The sequence below is a fragment of the Sminthopsis crassicaudata genome, chromosome 6 (assembly GCF_048593235.1).
Source record: "Sminthopsis crassicaudata isolate SCR6 chromosome 6, ASM4859323v1, whole genome shotgun sequence".
NCBI classification, from domain to species: Eukaryota; Metazoa; Chordata; class Mammalia; order Dasyuromorphia; family Dasyuridae; genus Sminthopsis; species Sminthopsis crassicaudata.
The window spans coordinates 235,562,629-235,581,606 of record NC_133622.1 but is presented as its reverse complement, the minus strand read 5'-3'; the positions used below and the strand labels follow the sequence as shown (position 1 = coordinate 235,581,606).

At 44.2% G+C, this 18,978-nt stretch overlaps 2 protein-coding genes across 9 annotated transcripts in view; one reads left to right on the top strand and one right to left on the bottom strand.

Annotated features, from left to right (window-relative positions):
* Window positions 1-4,159, bottom strand: part of ATG13 (autophagy related 13) — a 46,958-nt gene extending 42,799 nt beyond the window's left edge. For both annotated transcript variants that reach the window (XM_074272298.1, XM_074272307.1), the window contains exon 1: window positions 3,869-4,159. The gene's annotated coding sequence lies outside the window, so the exon portion shown is untranslated. The remainder of the gene's footprint in view (window positions 1-3,868) is intronic.
* AMBRA1 (autophagy and beclin 1 regulator 1) overlaps window positions 2,290-18,978 on the top strand; it is a 171,493-nt gene continuing 154,804 nt past the window's right edge. For 2 of the 7 annotated variants that reach the window (XM_074272294.1, XM_074272293.1), the window contains exon 1: window positions 3,240-3,344. The gene's annotated coding sequence lies outside the window, so the exon portion shown is untranslated. Of the gene's footprint in view, window positions 2,440-2,779; window positions 2,801-3,158; window positions 3,345-18,978 lie in introns of those variants that run through there. The other 5 variants (XM_074272290.1, XM_074272291.1, XM_074272292.1 and 2 more) reach the window with 5 other exon arrangements.

The following is an 18,978-nucleotide window of genomic DNA, read 5'->3' as shown; positions in this document are numbered from 1 at the left end:
AAAAAAGTGTCTAGTTACTGATTCCATGAGGGAAAAGTCTATTCTTGAAAGAACTTTTTTAAGCAAATTAAGACTTCTACCCAAACTCTGATCTGTAACAAAAAGGAAGCTTGAGTAAGTAGGAAGGAAGATCTGGGACCAAATCCAGAGGCACATTTAAATAAAAGGCTCTGAGCAGTCTATGCCCCCCATGTTTGGAATCTTCTATTCTGACTACTGACCTCCTAGTTTCCTTTGAGTCCCAGCTAAAATCCCATCTATAGAATACATTCCCCAAATTTAATTCCACTGCCTTCCCTCTTAGTGATTTCCACTTCTCTTTATGTTATGGGCCAGAACTCTGACCTTGAAACAAAGGATTCTTACAAGGTACTAAGGCAGTGGAATTAATAGAGACAATGGTTATCTAATTTAGCATGGCTCAGTATGATTGATGTAATCCTATAAGGAGATGTTATGGACCAGAACTTTTGAAACAAGGCTGAGGCATATTCATTCCATCATCCACCTTGAAGCACAGACCCTTGGAATTTGGAGAGATTCAGAGGCCACAGAAGGAGGCAGGAGCTTGAGCTCTTGGAACCAAGACTACAGAAGGCCTCCAAGAAAGCTAGCCGAAGCCCCAGGAACAGAGACAAGACTTTGAAGGAGATAAAGAATTTGGACTTTAACCCCTGGCTGATTACCGAACTGGTGATTACTGAACTGAAACAAAGGCTGCCTCCAGAGACCCCAAGAAAACCTCCACAGAGAACATTACATTTTAAAGAGAATATTCTATGTTAGCACCAGCACGTGGGACCAAGAACCTTCATCTGTGACCCAGAAATTAGGGTGAGTACAAAAATAAACAAGGAAACTTAGTTAAGGGTTAAAGTATTTCAGCTAAAATGGGACAGATGTTTAGAAACAGCCGCCTTTTCCTCTTCAAGGAAAATGGGTCGAAAGCTTTGTCAGACTGATAAAAAATCAGGGTTTAACCTTAACTTGGGAACAGATCGACTTTTAGAAACTGTACACATCTCCTTGGTTCTCTAAGGAAAAAGAATTGAATCCAGACGAGTGGAAATTTGTAGGAGAGCAAGCTATGTCAATTCTACAATGACAATGGACCCGACTCAATTTCCAAAGAAACACTTTATACATATAATTTAGTACAATTGATTGTATCTTTAGCAAATGATTGATTAAATCAATTGATAAGGAAGGAATGTAGTGATCCTCTCCAATCTCTACTTTACAGATAAGTGAATTCCTGAGGAGTTCAGTGATTTACCTGAGGCAATAGAAAATAAAGTCATCCTTTGACCGAAGGCATCTCCACCTGCTCCAGTGTCTTTTCAGTCACTTACTAAGCTAGGCCGAGTTTTGGGCACAACCTGGTCTCAACAAGTGATGTTTTCTCCTCACATTCTGGTCCCCTACAATTCCTGGGGGTGGGTATTTTTTTTTCCTTCTGGTCTCCTTCCTAACAATTAACTTGGGCATAAAGGTGTCATCTTGAGGGTTTCTCAAGAGGTACAGACATGTGTCTAAATAATTAAAAATGAGGTAGAGGGGCCTATAAAAGGTGGGGATGGGAATGACCAGGCTGTGTGAAGTTTCCCGAGTGTCAGCCACGCGAATGAACTCTGCTTCCCTCAGCAGGGAAACTCCAGCCCGGAAAAGAGCCGAAGAATATCGAAGAGAGTGGAAGTCTCTGACATTTAAATAAAGCCAAAGACGAGCACTCGGTAGACTGAATATTCAAAACCTGAAAGCACATAAGTGATCCCGGAACTAATTACACGGATGGAAACAGTCAGAAAGATAACGTGGGTTTACGAAACATGGAGTAGTTTTTGTTTGTTTTTCTTACTGTGAGCAGAAATGGCAAAACCTGAACCCAAAGAGAAACACTTCATGCCTCAGATAAGAGGCCGCAGGGAATGACCTCTGAGGTGTCTGGCCCCTGAGAGCCCAAGACTCTGAGCGTTACAGTTCCTTCAACTCCCAAGCTGGGCTACACGCTGCAGGGCGCGTCCATGTCATTTGGATCTGGATTTTTTTCACTGAGTGTTATTTCCTTTATTGCCCTAATGATACAAGTGGTGGTTGTTTTATAATGTGCACGCACGCGCTCACGTGTAATCCCAATGTTAATCTATCACAACTAGCTTAACTCTTGCCCCATTCCTGGTCCCGAAGATTTGTGGCCCTTTTTGGCTCGGTTTTTCTCACAGCCTGTGCCAGTAACCTTCCGCCGCACTATTGTCTCCTCCCCCCCAGGAACACGCGCTCCTGGAGGGCAGGTGTCCTTGCGGCCGGCTCCTGTGATCTCCGAGTGGGACCAGCGGGGCCTGGCCTGTGGTTGGGGGAGGGGAGGGAGCGACGAGGAATAGAAGCATGGAGCATTACTGAGGGCTTCCTGTTTGTGGAAGAGCTGTTACTTACATACGTGTAAGTTTCCTGGGTCGGTAATCGGCTGGAGTTGTACGCGATACTAGAGAGACTACAAGCGGAAGTGACAGCGGTCCGGCCGGGGGTGCACACAAATAAAAGGTTCCGAACCGACCATACCTTGGACCCTAAGCACCAACTGCTTTTGTAACGACGGTTGCTACTGTGTGTCCTGTGAGCTGGGCTGGCACCGGGCGCGGGAGGGCCGGAGGAGCGCCCCGGTGCAGAGGAAGCGCTGAGACCCGGGCTCCGGACCGCGCGCACGTGCTCGGGCCCCGCTCCGGGGCCGCGGAGCCGGGACTCTCCCTGCCCACGAGCCCTAGGTGCCGCCCTCAGTTTTCAAGACTTTTGCTGAGTATTGGTCAGTTACGCCGACCCTTTTTTCCTCCCTTTTTTGTCTTTGAAAAGTTAGTCATGTGGGACGGCTCCGAGGGAAAGGAGTAAAAACTCATTTTTAGGACTGTGCCTCCGAAGCCGGGACGCGCTCTGAGAGAGGAGGAGGGCTTGGGCTGCAGGGCTCCATCCATGGCGCCTGGGCTCTGCTGCTCGGGCCTGAGCGCACTCGGCGCTCGACGCGCGCTGTCTGGCCGGACGCCGGGCGCTCCCGGCTCGGCGCTCGGCTGCGCGGCCTGCTCGCTCGATGTCTCCGCAACAGCGGCAGCGGCGGCGGCGGCGACGGCGGCGGCGGCGGCGGCGGCCGGGGCCGGACGAGGGTTGAAGGCTCGGCCGCGTCCCCGCGCTCAAACCCCTCCCCCTGCCGCGCGCCCCCCCCCCTCCGCCCGCGCGCCTCCGCGCCCGCCCCTCCCCTCCCCCGCAGTCCGCCGGCCGGCGCGCGAGCCCAGGCCCGGCCGTCGCCGCCGCCGCCGCCGCCGCCGCCGTCCGCCCGCCCGCCCCGAGGGAGGCAGGTAGGTAGGCCCCGGTGGGTGAGACTGAGGCGGGCTCGGCGGCCCGGACGTCGGGGACCCCTAGCGCGGGGCTTCCGCCTTCCTACCGCCCGGCTCCCGGCTTCCTCCCCGGTAACGTCGAGGCAGGGAAGGGGAGGGCACGGCAGAGGGGCTCCGAGACGGTCCGGTTCTTCCGGCCCCAACTCTGCCTCTTTACAGCCGGGGAAACTGAGACCCAGAGAGAGGGCGGGGCTGGCCGGGCCCGTTGGGCATCCCGGGGCCTGCAGGCTTTCGCCCCGGCTGCCCCCCACCCGCCTCGGGCCGGTCTCGCTCCGGCCGCGTGCTTGCCCGTACCTCGTGTCCTCTTCCCCCGGGAGTTTAGGGCTCCGGACGGGGAGGCCCCCTGGACCCCTTTGTGGTCGGATGACAGTGACTAGCCGGTCCCTGGCCGCCCTGTCCCCTTCTCCAAATGCCCTGGCGCTGTGGGGGGAGGGGTTCCGGTCCCGGGAGGGAGAGCGCGGGGTTGAGGAGGGCAATGTGTTTACCTCGTCCGACCTCACCCCTCATCTTCCCGGCTTGGAGCCAGAGGGTCCCAGGCGACCCCCTCTGAACGCCGATTTCCCCCAAGGACTGCGAGGCTAGCTGTGGGTCGGGCTGCTTCTGCTAACGAAGCCGGTCCTGGGTGGAGTCTGGCGCGCCGCGAGGCCCCCTGCCGCTGGCGCGGGCCCTCTAAGGGAAGGAGGGGATTGCCTAGGGCACCTTCCGAGCCGCCGGGGCCGCGTCGGGGGCTCCGGGCGGAACCGGCCTTCGGCGCTTTCCAGGAAGCCCTCTTGGGTCACCTGCGTTTGTTTTGGCGTCATCGGCTCAGCCCGCGAATGTGCTCGGGCCGGAAAAACGCGTTCAATCCAAAGTCGAGATTGGGAGCCCGAGTTCTGGGAATCTAAAGCCTTTTCTACTGGTCTTTGCAACTTTCCTCATTTCTTTTGGGCGCGTTAGGCTCGCCCAGGGTCACCCAGCTATTAAGGGTCAAGTGTGGGAGGGCCGGTCGGTCTCCAGCCGCCCCTCTGGCCACCGCACCCCCAGCTGCCCTCCAACTTTTTTCAAGTCTAGAATAAGCATCTTCAGAGTCCAGAAACCTGGGGGGTCTTAGTAGAACTTGTACCTTAATAGCAGTTATCTCTCTGTGACGGCCATAGGCCACCCTTTTGTAACGCCTGTCTCCGGTTCTTCTCTTCTGAAGGACATCCGAGATTTGTCCCAAGAAGAGATTCCATTTCTCTGTAGAAAAGACGTTCTTTGGGTAACTCTGGGCAGAAGTTTTAGAAGGAACACGAGGGAGGTCTTAAGGAAGAAGGAAGGGGCCTTTGAAAAAGCAAAACTGATTTTCTTTTAGGCGAGAGCTTTCAAAAGGAACAACCAGGTGGCTTCGGAGTTTTCCCCATGTGATTTTATGAAAGATTGGAGTTTTCTAGCTTCAGCCAGTGAAAAGCACTTGGTCGTAAGTTTATTCCTCGCCAGTGCCCAAAACTCGGAGCTGACGGGAATTGGGCCAGCAGGTTCCAGATTCCAGAGTAGGAAGAAGCCAGGCGAAGGCCCTTTATTTTCTGGAAAGGGAGACATAGGTGGCTGAAGTGTCACAGAGAGGGCAGGGAGGGACTCCCAGATTGTTCTCTGGGACATTGAAAAAGTAAGTACCCAGCCTGTACTTTGCCTGACTCGGTCTCCTTGGCGGCTGATGAGTGTTAAGAGAGCTGCTTTCTACATAGAGGAAGAAAGGCCTACGTTGGGTGGCTAAGAGTATCTCCAGGAGGGTGGAAATGTTAGGGGCTTCCAGGAAATCATTGCTAAAAGGGATATTATTGGAGCAAGGAGGACAAAATACTAATTATGGAGAAAATTGGAGACAGGTTTGTATTTTCAAAATTATTGTCTTTATGTGGAAATTGAAAGTGATGTTTTAATTTACTTTTGGTTTGGCATGGTTGAAAAGGTTCTTTCCCTGAAACGAAGCTCTTTACGCTGTTGTTTCCTTCCAGTGGTCCTCAAACTTTTTAAACAGGGTCCAGTTCACTGTCCCTCAGACTGTGGGAGGGCCGGACTAGAGTAAAAGCAAAAGCTCACGCTCTGTCTCCGCCCCTCAGCCCATTTGCCATAACCCGGCGGGCCCATAAACGTCCTCAGTGGCCGCATCTGGCCTGCAGGCCATAGTTTGAGAACCCCTGGTCTACACCTTCAGCAGCTGGCTGGCTTGACTTCACCTTTGAGTCTTCGTTCATGAGGACTTTGCTTGGGATTGTTTCAGGTGGAAGGTACTTTGAATGTACTTCAGAACTGGGCCTGGGACAGGGGCTAGTGTCTCCCATGTGCAAAAAGATCCTTATGCTTTTGGCTGATCTGAGATGTGCTGTCTGTAAGCGGTTATTTGGGATTTCCCATGCAGCTTATCACCTCTCATGCCAGACACTGTATGTGGCCAGGTGGTCCAGTGATAGTAGCAGAGGGGAACTTTCTCAGTACTCCATGAGAATAGAAGGAGCATCCTATGTTGGAGATGATGGGAGTCTGAATCCCAGTGGTGCCTGTTACTGATTACCTGTGTGACTTTCTTCCCGTCCCTTAACTTCTCTGGGCTGAGTTAGATGGTTTCGGAGATGATTTTACTTCTGTTAAGTATTATATGAGAAATCCTTAGGAATCCTAGGAACTAGCTGAAATGTTGCTGAAGGCCTCTTCCTCTGGAACATATTGATAGAATTATTATGGAATAGGAGGCGAACATTTTTTCCCAAAGTAGTTAACTAATATATTAAGATTCTAATGTTACTTCCATTTCTAGTAATTTTTTTGTCCCTCTCCCCATTGTTACCTCCAAACTCGGAATCTTTCTTGTGTTTTTAGTTTTTGAGTATTGTCCTGTAGTGTAATGTTATCAACTGTGATTTAGGAGGAATAATTTTCATTTACTTCTTTCAGGCATTTCATGTGTTTTGACCCAATTTTCCATGAAGTTAACACGAGTGACGGAGGATTAAGTTGTGAGGAAGCATTTGTGTTAAGTAGGCAAGGCACTGAGTGAGTTTGTGGGCAGCAGATTCTCCCATCTCTTACAGGGAGCTTGCCACTGGACTGACAACACTGAGGTAGCTCTGCTTGAGCTGTGGAGACAAGGGCACAAAACTTAAGCCAGGACATGGAGCCTCACTTACCACTCTCAATTTGGTCAAAAGAAGCAAGTATGTGTTCTGGGGTTCGAGGGCAGATGGGGAGGGCCTAGGGGAGTTTGTCTCCCCCCTCCGCTACTCCCGGTCACATGATCTGTAACCTGACCTGCCCGAGCTGAGCAGGCATTTTTCTGACTTGCTCTATCAGAGAAAAGGTGGCTATTCTCAGTGGTCCCATCTGTTTTGTTATTGAACATTCTAACCCAAGCCTTTCATTCTCCTAATAGAGAGCTCTCTGCCTTGGCCACCATAGGACTTGGACAAGTCACTTAACCTCAGTTTCCTTATTTATGAAGATCAAGTGAGATAATGTGTGAACAGCATTTATAAGTTTAATGATCTTTCCTGTGTAGGAGATTCTCAAATTTTCTTACCCAGCCTTAACTGCTAACTTCTGTCGCGTGTCTCTGGCTGTCCAGATCTTCTGAAATGAACATTTCAGCTCAGTCTGCCCCTCTCTTCTTCTGAACTTCCCTGTTACCAGCTGTGGCCGCCTCCTAGCCTTATTCTCTCCCACCTCATCCTCCAAAGTGCTGTAAAAGCCTGTGGATGTCAGAGGCACGGGGACTGAGAGAGAGTGATATATGAGCAAAAGGAGGGGGACCAGTGTGACTGGGGGGGAAGAAGAGGAGTGAGAGAGAATAAGGCTGGAAGGGAGCTTTGAGTACCAAACCAAACTTGTCTTTGATCCTGGAAGGAACAGAAAGCCACAGGATTTTATTGAGTAGGGGAGTGACATGGTGAGACCTGTGCTTTAGGAAAATCACTTTGGCAACTGCATGAGTGTAATGAGGAAAGACTTGAGGAAGAATCATTTTGTAAGAGGCTGTTATTAAAAGGTTATTAGGGCTTGAACTTGGGTGGAGCTGTTTGACTCGAGGGGAGAGTGCATGAGCAAATCATATTTGGAGACTAATTGAATAAAGAGAGTGTGAGGTAGATGATAATGTCTCTAAACCTGAGATATTGGAAAAACAATGGTGCTTAAAAAAAAAAAAGCACCGTTTCACAGGGGCAAGTATTTAGGGAGGTAAAGATAAGGAATTTCATTTTGGACATGTTGAGGTAGAGATTCTGGGGGACATGCATATTGAAATGTCCAATAAAGAGATGGTGATTCTGGATGAGCGATTTGGAAATCATCAGAATGGAAGAAGGTATTAAACCAGTGGGAGCCAAGAGAGTGGACAGAAAAGAGAAGAGGACTCTAGGATGGACCTCCAAAGTTACAGATGATATTTTTGTAAGCGAGGCAGAAAAGAATGGGACAAAGAGTTAAAAAGTATGGAAGATGAGATGATAGGATTTAGTGTTGAAGAGAAATGAAAAGTGAGGAAAAAACCATTAGCTACAACTGTTTTGATAACTTTTGAGCCAGGGGTTTCATACTTAATTTTTGTAAATTACTTTGGGTCTCTCAGTTCAAAAAAAAAAAAGAAAGTTGGAGCATTCAGGAAGTTGAAATTAGGCTGCCATTCCATCTTCCTGACTTCTTTCAGATGGATAAAAGGATTGTATCTTGTGTCTGTGTGACGACATTTGTTAGGATTCTTACAAGGAACTAAATCACTGGAATGGATTGAGGCAATAATTATCTAATTTAGCCTGGCTTAGTATGATTGATCTGATCCTACAAGGAGATGTTATGGGCCAGAACTTGAAACAAAGGTACTGAGTGGAATTGAGGAGACAAAGGGTTTCCTATTGATGTACTGATTAGAGTAAACTTAGTGCACAGCATATAAGCAAGAAGCTCCTAGAGCCAGACCCACAAGCCCACTCTTGGAGGAGGAGACAGATTCATTCCAACTTCTACCTTTGTGCTGGCTGGAGACATAGAGGCTGAAGCTGGCAGAGACTAGCAAGAACTCTTGGAACCAAGGAGAGAGGTAGGCCTCTAAGAAAGCTAACCGGGCCCAAGGAAGGAGACAATACTTGGAAAGGGAAAATAAAGGATCTGAACTTTAACTCCTGGCTGCATTTGAGGTGATTATTCCTCTGAACTGAAACGAAAGCTGCTCCCAGAAGCCCCCCCCAAGAAACCTGCTCCCAGAGAACGTTATATTTTAGAGAAAAACATTGCCAACTAAAGGAATCAGATCTTAAGAATTTTCAATGTTTTGACCAAGGCATGAATGATTGAATGAGCATTTATTATGATTATTGTAAATCAAGTACTAGACTAAATCCTGAGAATGCAACTAGAAAAAACAGGGGAGGCAACATAAGAGAGATTTTGGCTACACATCATATGGAAAGGTTTTTAGATATGCATTGGCCAAACAGATGATAATGTTTCTTTATTGAGTTGGACTGGATGTGTGTCAAGGAATAAGTGAAGATATATAAGCCTATAACTATAAGTCATGAATTGAAATGGAGAGGGGAAATTATAGGCTGAACATAATTCTGTTGCCTAGTGTATACCTAATAATACTTTGATCTTGTATGGAGTTTTCTGATTAAGTCAAAGTTCTAAAATTAATTTTTTTTTTTTTTTTTTTTTTTTTGCTGAGGCAATTGGGGTTAAGTGACTTGTTCAGGGTCACACAGCCGGGAAGTGTTAAGTGTTTGAGATCAGATTTGAACTCAAGTCCTCCTGACTTCAAGGCTGGTGCTCTATCCGCTGACCCACCTAGCTGCCCCAAAGTTCTATAATTATAATACTTATGGGTGTTGTATCTTCCTTTGTCGAAGAAATTGGCACACTATTTAAATGCATTATTTATCTATTTGCATTCCCTAGAATAGGACATACTTTCCCACTACCCTGTTACTGTGTTTAGGCATTTATAGTGAGGCAGTTGAAGTTCTGTTAGCTTTTAACTCAGTAAATTTCATAAACAGTCAATTTGGTTAACATGTATATTTTAGTTCTAAAGTTGAGTAAGAATGCTTCTTCCTACTTGGCACAGGTGGAAATTTTACAGAACATCTTTTCCAGAGACGGGAACAGCCCCTTTTATGTGTTCACTATTGAATAACTCCAAAGGGATGATATTGCAAGGAGTGTAAGTGGGAGTTAAAATGTAGCCTAGAAAACAGTACTTAAAAGGAAAAAAAATTTTTTTCCTCTTCTCCCTCTCCCTTCTCCTCTTTCCCTCAGTCTCTCAAAGTCCTTCTAACGTTTAAGGTCAAAATAAAGGGATTCATTTGTAAAAGGGAACAGAAGAAACTTGGAAAACTATAGGAGTGAAAAGAGATCAGGAGATAAGCATGGATGGCAGATTGATTATACAGGAATTTGCAATGAGATTTGGTAGCCAGATGGGTAAGTCTGTATCATTGGATAAAACGGAGTGGAGAGAACTCCTTGTTGATCTTGAGAAAGGGTACAGAGGGGCTTCTTCTGCAGAAGAGAAGTGAAGATAGTGGGAAGAAATGATGGGAGGGAGGGAGGGAAGGCAGGACTTTAGTATAACAACCAGAGTTGCTGTGTCATTTCCCAGGTCTGTTGTCAGTGATGCCTTCATAGAAAGAGGATGAGGAAAGGATAGATTCAGAAATTAAAATGATATAAAGATAAATGACATCAAGAACAGTTTAACAAAAAAAGCCAAAGCAAAACAAACGTAAAGATTGCCTGAATGAACAAGTTCTTAAAAAAAAAAAAATATTACCAAAAACATCCCCCCAAAACAACGATGCAGATAGGTGGCCTTTTGGCTGGCACAGCATACGGGTTGTCTCTGTAATTGTTTTTAATTTCAATTGAGATTGTGTTCATCTCTATCTTATTTCTTTACTCTGTTATCGTTTTTTCATTCTATCTGATCTTTAGATATTGAGTTCACTTTTAAGTGATCCTCATAGATACGTCCTGATAGCCATCTCATACTCAGTTCAAATTATGGGTATTCTTTTTTACCTTTTACCATTCGTGGTTTTGGATTAAATTTTTTCATCTTAATTTTTAAAAATTGCTTTTCTACATAGTCCCTTTGTTTGCTGTAGTAATTGCTTTTTTCTAACTTCTATGCCTTCCACATAACACGGTATGTGGTATAGGAGTCTGAAGGTGTATTGCATTTTGACTTACTGTACTTTTATTTTTCATTTATCTACTGCTCTTGTTACATGGGACCTAATTTAGGAGCATTGGGATCAAAATTGCAAGCGAAAATGTGGACTCGTATGCATATAATCCCACTTTGGATTTGGACTGATGATTTGGCTGAGAAGCTGTAAGCATTTTATGGGCATTATCTCTATTACATCTTCCAAGATCCCTGCTCTGTTATTGGTATCTTAGTATTGAAGAAGGTGAATGGTTGTGACTTCCAGCAGAGTTCACAGCCAGCCAGTGATGGAACTGGGAATATAGGGCTCCTAATTGTGTTCTCTGTTTCGGATAACTCATTTAGAGTGGTGCTGCATTAAGTGGAAATGGGCCTTCCTCTATTTTCTAAACACTTTAATCACTGGGAAGAGAGATTGCACAGGTGGTGGAGAGCAGATGTTCTCTTTCCATGGAGGAGAAGACAAGAGGGAATGTCTTTAATTGCACCAGAAGTTATGTAGATTACTTCCTGGCTACAGAGGTTGTGAAATACTGAAGTGGATGGAGGTTGGGGGATGCTTTCTTCAGAGGTTTAGGAAAAGGGTAGACAACTGGAGATATTCAGGAGTGGACTTGTATAAGAAGTATGGCGCTAGCTAAGTGGCATGTGAAGGGCCTAGATGATCTCCTGAAGTTCCTTTCCACTCTTAGGATTTCCCTTCTTGCTTAACTTACCAGTGGTAGATATGGATATATTTCCAGTTTTTCAGATAAGACTGGAGCTGAGAGTAGAGGTGTGTTGGCCAGAGTCATCCATTAAAAAACAAGATAAGAGGTTGAGAATTTTTGGCTCCTACTCATTTGTTGAAAGCATAGGGAAATACTCCCAACTTTGGGTATTTTCTTGGTTCTAAATATAGCATCATTGTGAGCTTCCTAAACCATGGAGATGAAAGCTGTTTTCTGCAGTGAGTGCTGCCATAGATTGTATGAGTTGAAAGCCATTAGCTGGGTTTATTTTGGAACTGAGTATCTTTGAGTTTATAAAAATGGGTCCAATTGTTTTGGGTTTCAGTTGCATGTATATAAATGGGAACAAATTGTCAATAAGAGATTAAGTTAATGGATTCTTAATGACCATGCTTAGTCCAGTGTGAGTCTGCTTGGGGAAAGGGATGCTTAGATATTTTGGGGTTTTGCAGCCTGGAGAAACCGAAGGTTAAAAGATGGGGTAATAAAGCATGTCTGAGCACCAAATCCAGCTGGTGTAGTAAATGGAGATGAACCACTTATGAATGGGTGCCAGTTTAAATTTTCAGTTCAGGAAATGCCAAAGTTAAAGTTCTTAAAACAGCATTAATTCATCTGTCTCATCTTTATTTCTTGTGAAGATCATGAATTCATTGTTTTGAGTAGTCCCATCATGAAGGCAGCTTGGAGTTCTATTATCTCATTTGCTGTGGCTGGGGAAAAAAAATCATTGTTTGGTAGTTAGTCTTTTGTGGTGTGTGTCATTCTTAGTGTTTATCTTAAGTCGTAGAGGGAATTTGTCTTCAGGTTTTGGCTATTGAGAAACTGAGGGGGGGTCTTAATTATATTAGTAATTTTAACATGGGGTTAATTTACTTTAGATCTAGGAGCATGTGAGAGTATTTCCTTGGTTAATCTGGAAGTAGGAATATCATCATATCAACAGATATTTGAGTTTCCTTTAAGAAGAAAGATACCGGATGGGTTTGTAGAGTATGGAGAGGTCATATCTCTGGCCTGTTCAATGAGCCAATAGTTACTACCTGCTTGTTGTATGTGAGGCACTGTGCTAGTGGGGGTGGGGAGGAAGACAGAGGGATCTGAGGAATTGCCTTGAAGTGGGCTGCTTTTGCCTTCCTTAGGAACTGGGGAGAAAAATAGCCCTTGTGAGCTGCAGGATGGTGAGACTAATTTATAGAAACGTCAGCTAGAAAACTGTGTCAGAGCTCAAAATGACATGGAAAAATTTCTGCACATGCAGCGCAATGCTTTTCTCACTTAGTATCTTGGGGTTTTTTTAAGTGTAATATATGGTGATGATTCCCTCCTCCCCAAAAATGCCATAGGGGTTCCTTTGTCAGCAAAGCCAAGTAATCTTTCCATTTGGAGTGGATATCTAAGGTGTTTCTTGATAAAAATGAAGTTGTTTACGCCGTTTTGGTTATATATTCCTACGGACAACTAATGTGTTGAAAAAGAAATGCCCATTGAATTAAAAGAAAGTGTAGGGTGGCGTGCTAAAACAAGTCCAAAGTGAGGGAATCACATGTGGATTCTAGTCCTAGCTTTGCCACCCATCAGTTGGGTGCTGTTGGGCAAATTATACTCTTTTAGAATAAGAGAATTAAGCTGAAATGACATGTAAACTGATTTTCAGCTCAGTAATTCTTTGTATGCAAAGAGAAACTCAGATGTTATAGGGGAAGGGGGTAATAATTGAAGTGCCTACTATGTGCCAGGCATTATACTAAATATTTTACAATATTATTTCATTTGATCCTCAGTGAGGAGAGGGGCTTTTATTTCCCTATTTTGAGGAGACTGAAATAGACGAGTTGAGGGGAATGGGGGCGCTAAGTGTCTTGAGTTGGGATTTGAACTTGGCCCTTCCTCTCTTCAGGCCACCATGTAAACTATGCAATAATTGGGATCCAAAGAGACTTGAATGAATGACAGAGTCTGGGAAAGGATCATTGAGCCCTGTTGTCCACCATGGATTTCTTAAAGCAGAGACCACAAGCACTTCCCAGTGTAGCTGAACCAGATTCAATGTAGTGGAGATATTTATTTAACAAAATAAAAACACAGTAAAGCATAATGTTACATTTTAAAGCGAAGTCAGTCTCAGGGATCCTGATATATGGCTTAGTGACACTATTGTCTTAGAGAATGTTTGTGGTTGCAGTGAAAACTAAACGGCAAGGAGCAGGTTAGTGTGAGAGATTGCCCCTGGGGGGGAGGGGGGAAGACACAGGTCAAATCAATAAGCATTTATTAATCGCTGTTTTGTATCAGGCATTGGGCACACAAATAGGAAAGTGAAACATTCCCTGCCCCTTGAGAAGCTTACATTCTGACAAAGGAGACAATGTGTACATGTGTAATATGTATGAAATGAACGCAAGAGTACCATGTAACAGGCCAGGAAAGGTGGAAACAGATAGAAGCATACAAGGAAGGGATTATTAGTAAAACTGAAAGGAAAGGAAGGGACTAAGATGCAAAGAGCTTTAAATACTGAACAGAAGTTTCTTTCAGATTCTAGAGGCTGTAGGGAGCCACGACTTATCCAAGGAGGGAGGTGACAGAATCAGACAAATAGTTTGTGCTTCAGGAGAATCACTTTGGCGGTCCTGAGTTGAGGAGGATGGATCGGAGTTGGGAGAGGCTTGAGGCAAAGACAGTAACTAGAAAAGTTACTGATTATAAGTTTGTGAGGCTTGAGCTTGTGAGAGCCCTGTAGTGGAGCAGTGACTGACCGGAGAGAAAGGGAAGTATTGGAGAGATGTGGAGGCAGAAACAAAAATTGGCAAATGATTGCAAATGTGGGGTGAGTTCAGGGGAGGAGCTTAGGATGACATTGAGGTTTGAAGTCTGAGTAACAGGAAGATGCCCTCAACAATAACAGGGAAGTGGAGAAGAGGGGGGGTAGATTTTGGGGAAAAGAAAACAAGTTCTGTTTTGGACTTGTTAAGTTCAAGATGCCTCTGGGGTATCCGGTGAGAAATATCGAATAGGCGATTGTTGATGTGGGACTGGACGCCAAGAGAGACTAGATCTGGGAATCATCTTTATAGAGATGACGCTACTGACCATGGGAGCTATTGGAGTTACTGTGTGAGAGTGCAGAGAGAGAAGGAGGCTGAGGGCAGAGCCTTTGGTGCAGTGCCACACAACTCAAGGAAGCAAAGAATAGCCAGTAAGAGAGTCAGGATAGTGAGGAAAGGTGAAGATAGGAAAGAGCCTTTTAGATTTGACAGATGAGGTCATTGGGCAGTTTCAGTTGAGTGATGAAGTTAAAAGCCAGATTGCAAAGGGTTTAGAAGTGAATCTAAGGAGAGGAAGTGAAAAAACGGAATGTTCTCCAACTGAATGTTTTTCAAGAAGATGAGAAAAGGAGAAAAGATATGAGATGGTGCCTATAAGGAATGGTAGGTAGAAAATGAGTGTGTGTGTGTGTGTGTGTGTGTGTGTGTGTGTGTGTGTGTGTGTGTTTGTTTGTTTTTCAAAGGATGGGGAAACATAGACTTGATTGTGATCAGGAAAAGTACCATAAAAGATGGAAGATGAGAAAGAGGTGATTCTTAAGGTGCAATCTGCTAGAAATGACAATGTGGCCCAGAGCGTGCTTAGATTGGCAGTGACGAAGGTCTTCTCAGAGACTGGGATAAAGAAGGACATGGTAGTGGATCATGTCACAGGATAATAAAATAAGGAAGAGGGACCTCATAGTAAATGGCCTCAATTTTCTTGGTAAAGTAGGAAGTGAGGTCCTCAGCTGAAGGTGCCCATGGGTGGCTTAAGCAGAGATGAACAAGTTTTAAACAGCTATCATGAGAGGGCTAGAGAGTAAATTAAGGAGAAGTAAAAGCATGGTTTTCTTGGATTTTGTGTGGAGATGAGATGCCATCAGTTTGAGTGGATCCTAACGGTACAGTTGTTGTTCTTCCAGCCCAAATCAGGAAACTTGTGAGCAGGAGGCTTACAAGTGGAGGAATTGGATGGTGGGGCTAGTCTAAGAGTTGGGATTTATTTAGCAAGGCATGCTAGTTGATAAGACAAAGGAGTGAGGGATTAAAATCAGTGACCAATACCTAGCACAGTGGCTGGCACATAATAGGCATTTAATAATTGTTTATAGACTGCCTGAATGATTGTTGATTTAGATAAATGGAATCCTGGTGATTGATGGCAAGGTCAAGGGTGTGCTCCTTGTGAGAACAGAGGGAACCCCTGGGAAGTGGGAGGGGGGCATTGTAAAGCATCAGTATTGAAATCCTCTACCAAAAAGGCTGGAATTGGGATGGAGAGCGGAATTGAGAGTCACATGCTCAATCCCTGTAAGAGGAGGATAAATAACCTGGGATATTCAAAGGCCAAAGTCCACGGTTTTACTTTTGAAGTTAATAATAACTGGCATTTCTATAGTACTTTGTAGTTTGCATGAGCTTTGCATCCATTATCTCATTTTGTGAGATGAGTGTTATTATTTTCCCCACTTAATACGGGGGAAAAAACTGAGGCAGAGGTTAAATAGATAACGAAACCAAGATCGAGAACCGCCAAGTGCCTTGGCTAATGGTACAGAGTCAGGGACTCACATTAAGTATTAAAACAGGGATTGGAATCCATACCTTGTTGACTTCTAAAGGCAGTTTTATCCAGTACTCCAACCAGTTCCCATTTGATGGTGGTTGTTGAATCATTTTTTTTAGTTGTGTCCAATTCTCGTGACCCTGTTTGGGGGCAAAGATTCTGAGTGGTCTCCCTTTCCTTCTCCAGCTCATTTTACAGATGGGGAACTGAAGTAAACAGAGTTAAGTGATTTGCCTGGAGTCACAAAGCTGGCAAGGAATGAGGCTTCATTTGAACTCAGAAAAAATGAGTCTTTCTAATTCCATGCCCAACACTATCCACTGTACTACCCACCTGCCCAGTTCTCTTTTGGTCTTTTCCAAATTATCTTACTTTCCTTTCTTAAAAATTTTTTTTCATTTTATTTTCATTGATACTTTTTGTTTTTGTCATTAGCTTTTCACTCTATGAACCTGAACATTTTTGAATGAAATTGCTTTTGACAAAAAAGTTCTATTTTGTATTTGTGTATCATCATCATTACTAATGACGATAATAATTTTACTTTCTTATGTAAGAAAGGGATGCACTCATTTTTGTTTTTAAATATTTGTAGAGACATCTATTTCCTGGTTACTATGGCATGAATTGTAGACAGAAATTGCCTTTCTTGTATTTTCCTTCTGAAAAGAAATTATTTTATTTCACACTTGCTTATTTGAAAGCCTTTCTGACAGTTTATGATGGCATGTATCAGGGCTGCAGCATTGTGTGTATTTTTAGGGTAGCAGTAAGGACCATCCTGGGATGGAGAATTGGCTAGTCACAGATGTGATTGGAAGACCAAAATGATGTAGTCAGTGTAGACACCAGATAATGGTAGACACCAAAAGTTGAGGTTTGGTCATGTGAAGAATTCACAATGGCCATTCTCTTTGGCAAAAGGTAGATTTATTCAAGGGAACAGGCTATAGACAAAATGATGGAATACCTAGACGCCAGAAATGGTAAATATGAAAGACAGGTTCTTTAAGTGGAACTCATAATTACCCAGTAGAAAGGGAGAACCCCATGAGGTTGGGGGCATGCCCTTAGCTGGCAGGCTAAATCCAGAAAGGGACTTAGCACTCTAAAAGTTAGCTGTAAGGAGGAGAAGTAGGATTTAGAAGCCTAGTGGAATTAGGGGAGATACCACATGGCATGGGTGGAAGGTAACGGGAAAGACACCATGAGGCAGAGTGGCCATGGCGAACTGCAGCTATGGGAGGGTGAATAAGTAGATTTTTAAAGGGAAAATTTAAGCTCAGGGACATGACTGGAGTTTCTGACAGGGCATTTGCAAGTTGAGGCTACTGGAGACCTTTACAAGAGGGTGGCTCTCAGGAATTTGATATAACTTGGATTTTAGAATGGACCCCCTCCACAGAGAGTGGGATCATGGAGCTAAACTGATTTCTATCAGGGGCTTCTCCCTGCTTGCCTCAGGGATTCATTCTTTTGTTTCCTTCTGTCCAAAATACCATTCAGGACCTTATCACTAATCAGTGCTTTTCTCTCTCAACTCCCTAGAATTTTGGGGAATGATGTTTGGAAACTACCTCTCCTTTCTTTTTAGTATGGCTGATTTAGCAATCCCAGATCAGAATAGGCAAACATCAGCTAGGTCTGCCAGGAAAAAAACCACACACACACACACACACACACACACACACACACACACACACACACACACCTATAACACCACAGTCAGAAAATAACATACTTCATATGCTCTGTTGTATAGGATTTCTTCCATTTTGTTTTCCCTTTAAGAAGTTCAGACCTTGCCAGTCTTGATTGCAACAGTTTATATTCACCTCAGAAATGGGAACTGAAACCACTGCCTGAGACACAGAAGAGCAGACTGTCCACAACGTACCTCTCCTCTGACAGCAGTCTAATTTTTTGTGCTGGCATCCAAATAATAATATTTCAATTCCTCTAGTCCTTGACATCGTGTTTGAATTTCACATATGATAGTTAAATGCCGTAACACATGGGTAATTTTATAGATGGATAGGAAGCATCCTGGGACTTTCCTATCCTCCCCCACTGATCTGGCTTGGTGATCTCATCCTCTCCCATGGGGTCAGTTGTCATTTCTATTTACATAATTCCTCGATGTATATATACAGAAATCATCTCTCTCCTGAGTGTCTCTCCATCATCAGTTGTCTTTTGGGCATTTCAAACTGGATGTCCCTCAGGCTTTGCAGGCTGAGCATGTCCAGAACAGAGCTCCTGATCTTTGCCCCCTATCCTTCCTTCCCTTTTTCTAGTTTGCCAGTTACTGTTGAGAACATCATTATTCTCCTAATCCCTTAGGATTACAACCTAAGTGTTATTTTTGACTTCTCATTCTCACCTAACCTACATAGCGTGTTTGTTTTCAGATGTTGCTTTTCTACCTTCACAGCGGTTTTCCTATCCATCCTAACATAGGCAACAACCTTCTAATAATAAAGCACTGAGGTTTTCCAAATTTTGGCTTTTGTGTAATTATTTAAAAGTAACAAATAAAATTTACCAAGTTATTATTATAATGTAAAGACAAGTATAGGAAGTAGCTAGGTGAATCAGTGGATAGAGGGCAGTGCCTAGGGTCTAGAAGACCTGATTTATTTTGACCTCAGACACCAGCTGTGTGGCCCTGGGCAAGTTAGCCTTTATCCACTGGACAAAATGGCAAACCAGACCAGTATCTTTGCCAAACCCCGGAGGAAGAGGCAGGCACAACTAAACAATAAAAAGGACAAATCTTCATACTTTTAGAGTACTCACAGGATGATGAGCTTGTCTTAACTATATCTTATTATATTCACATTGTTATTGAAGTTTTCCTCTTCTGAAATCTTAAAAGAAAGATCATTGAATTGTAACTTAAAATGCCTGTGCTCTGTATCCAATCCCTTCTTTTGATGGGCTGAGGGATAACTGGACCTTTTTTCTTTAAAAAAAAAAAAAAAAAAAAGATTCCTTCCTTTACTGAAGTCTTGAGTTGATTTTCTTTTCCCCATTTAGGTTAGCCAAGAGGAACCTCACCTGGGCTGACTTTGAGAGTTGGGGGATT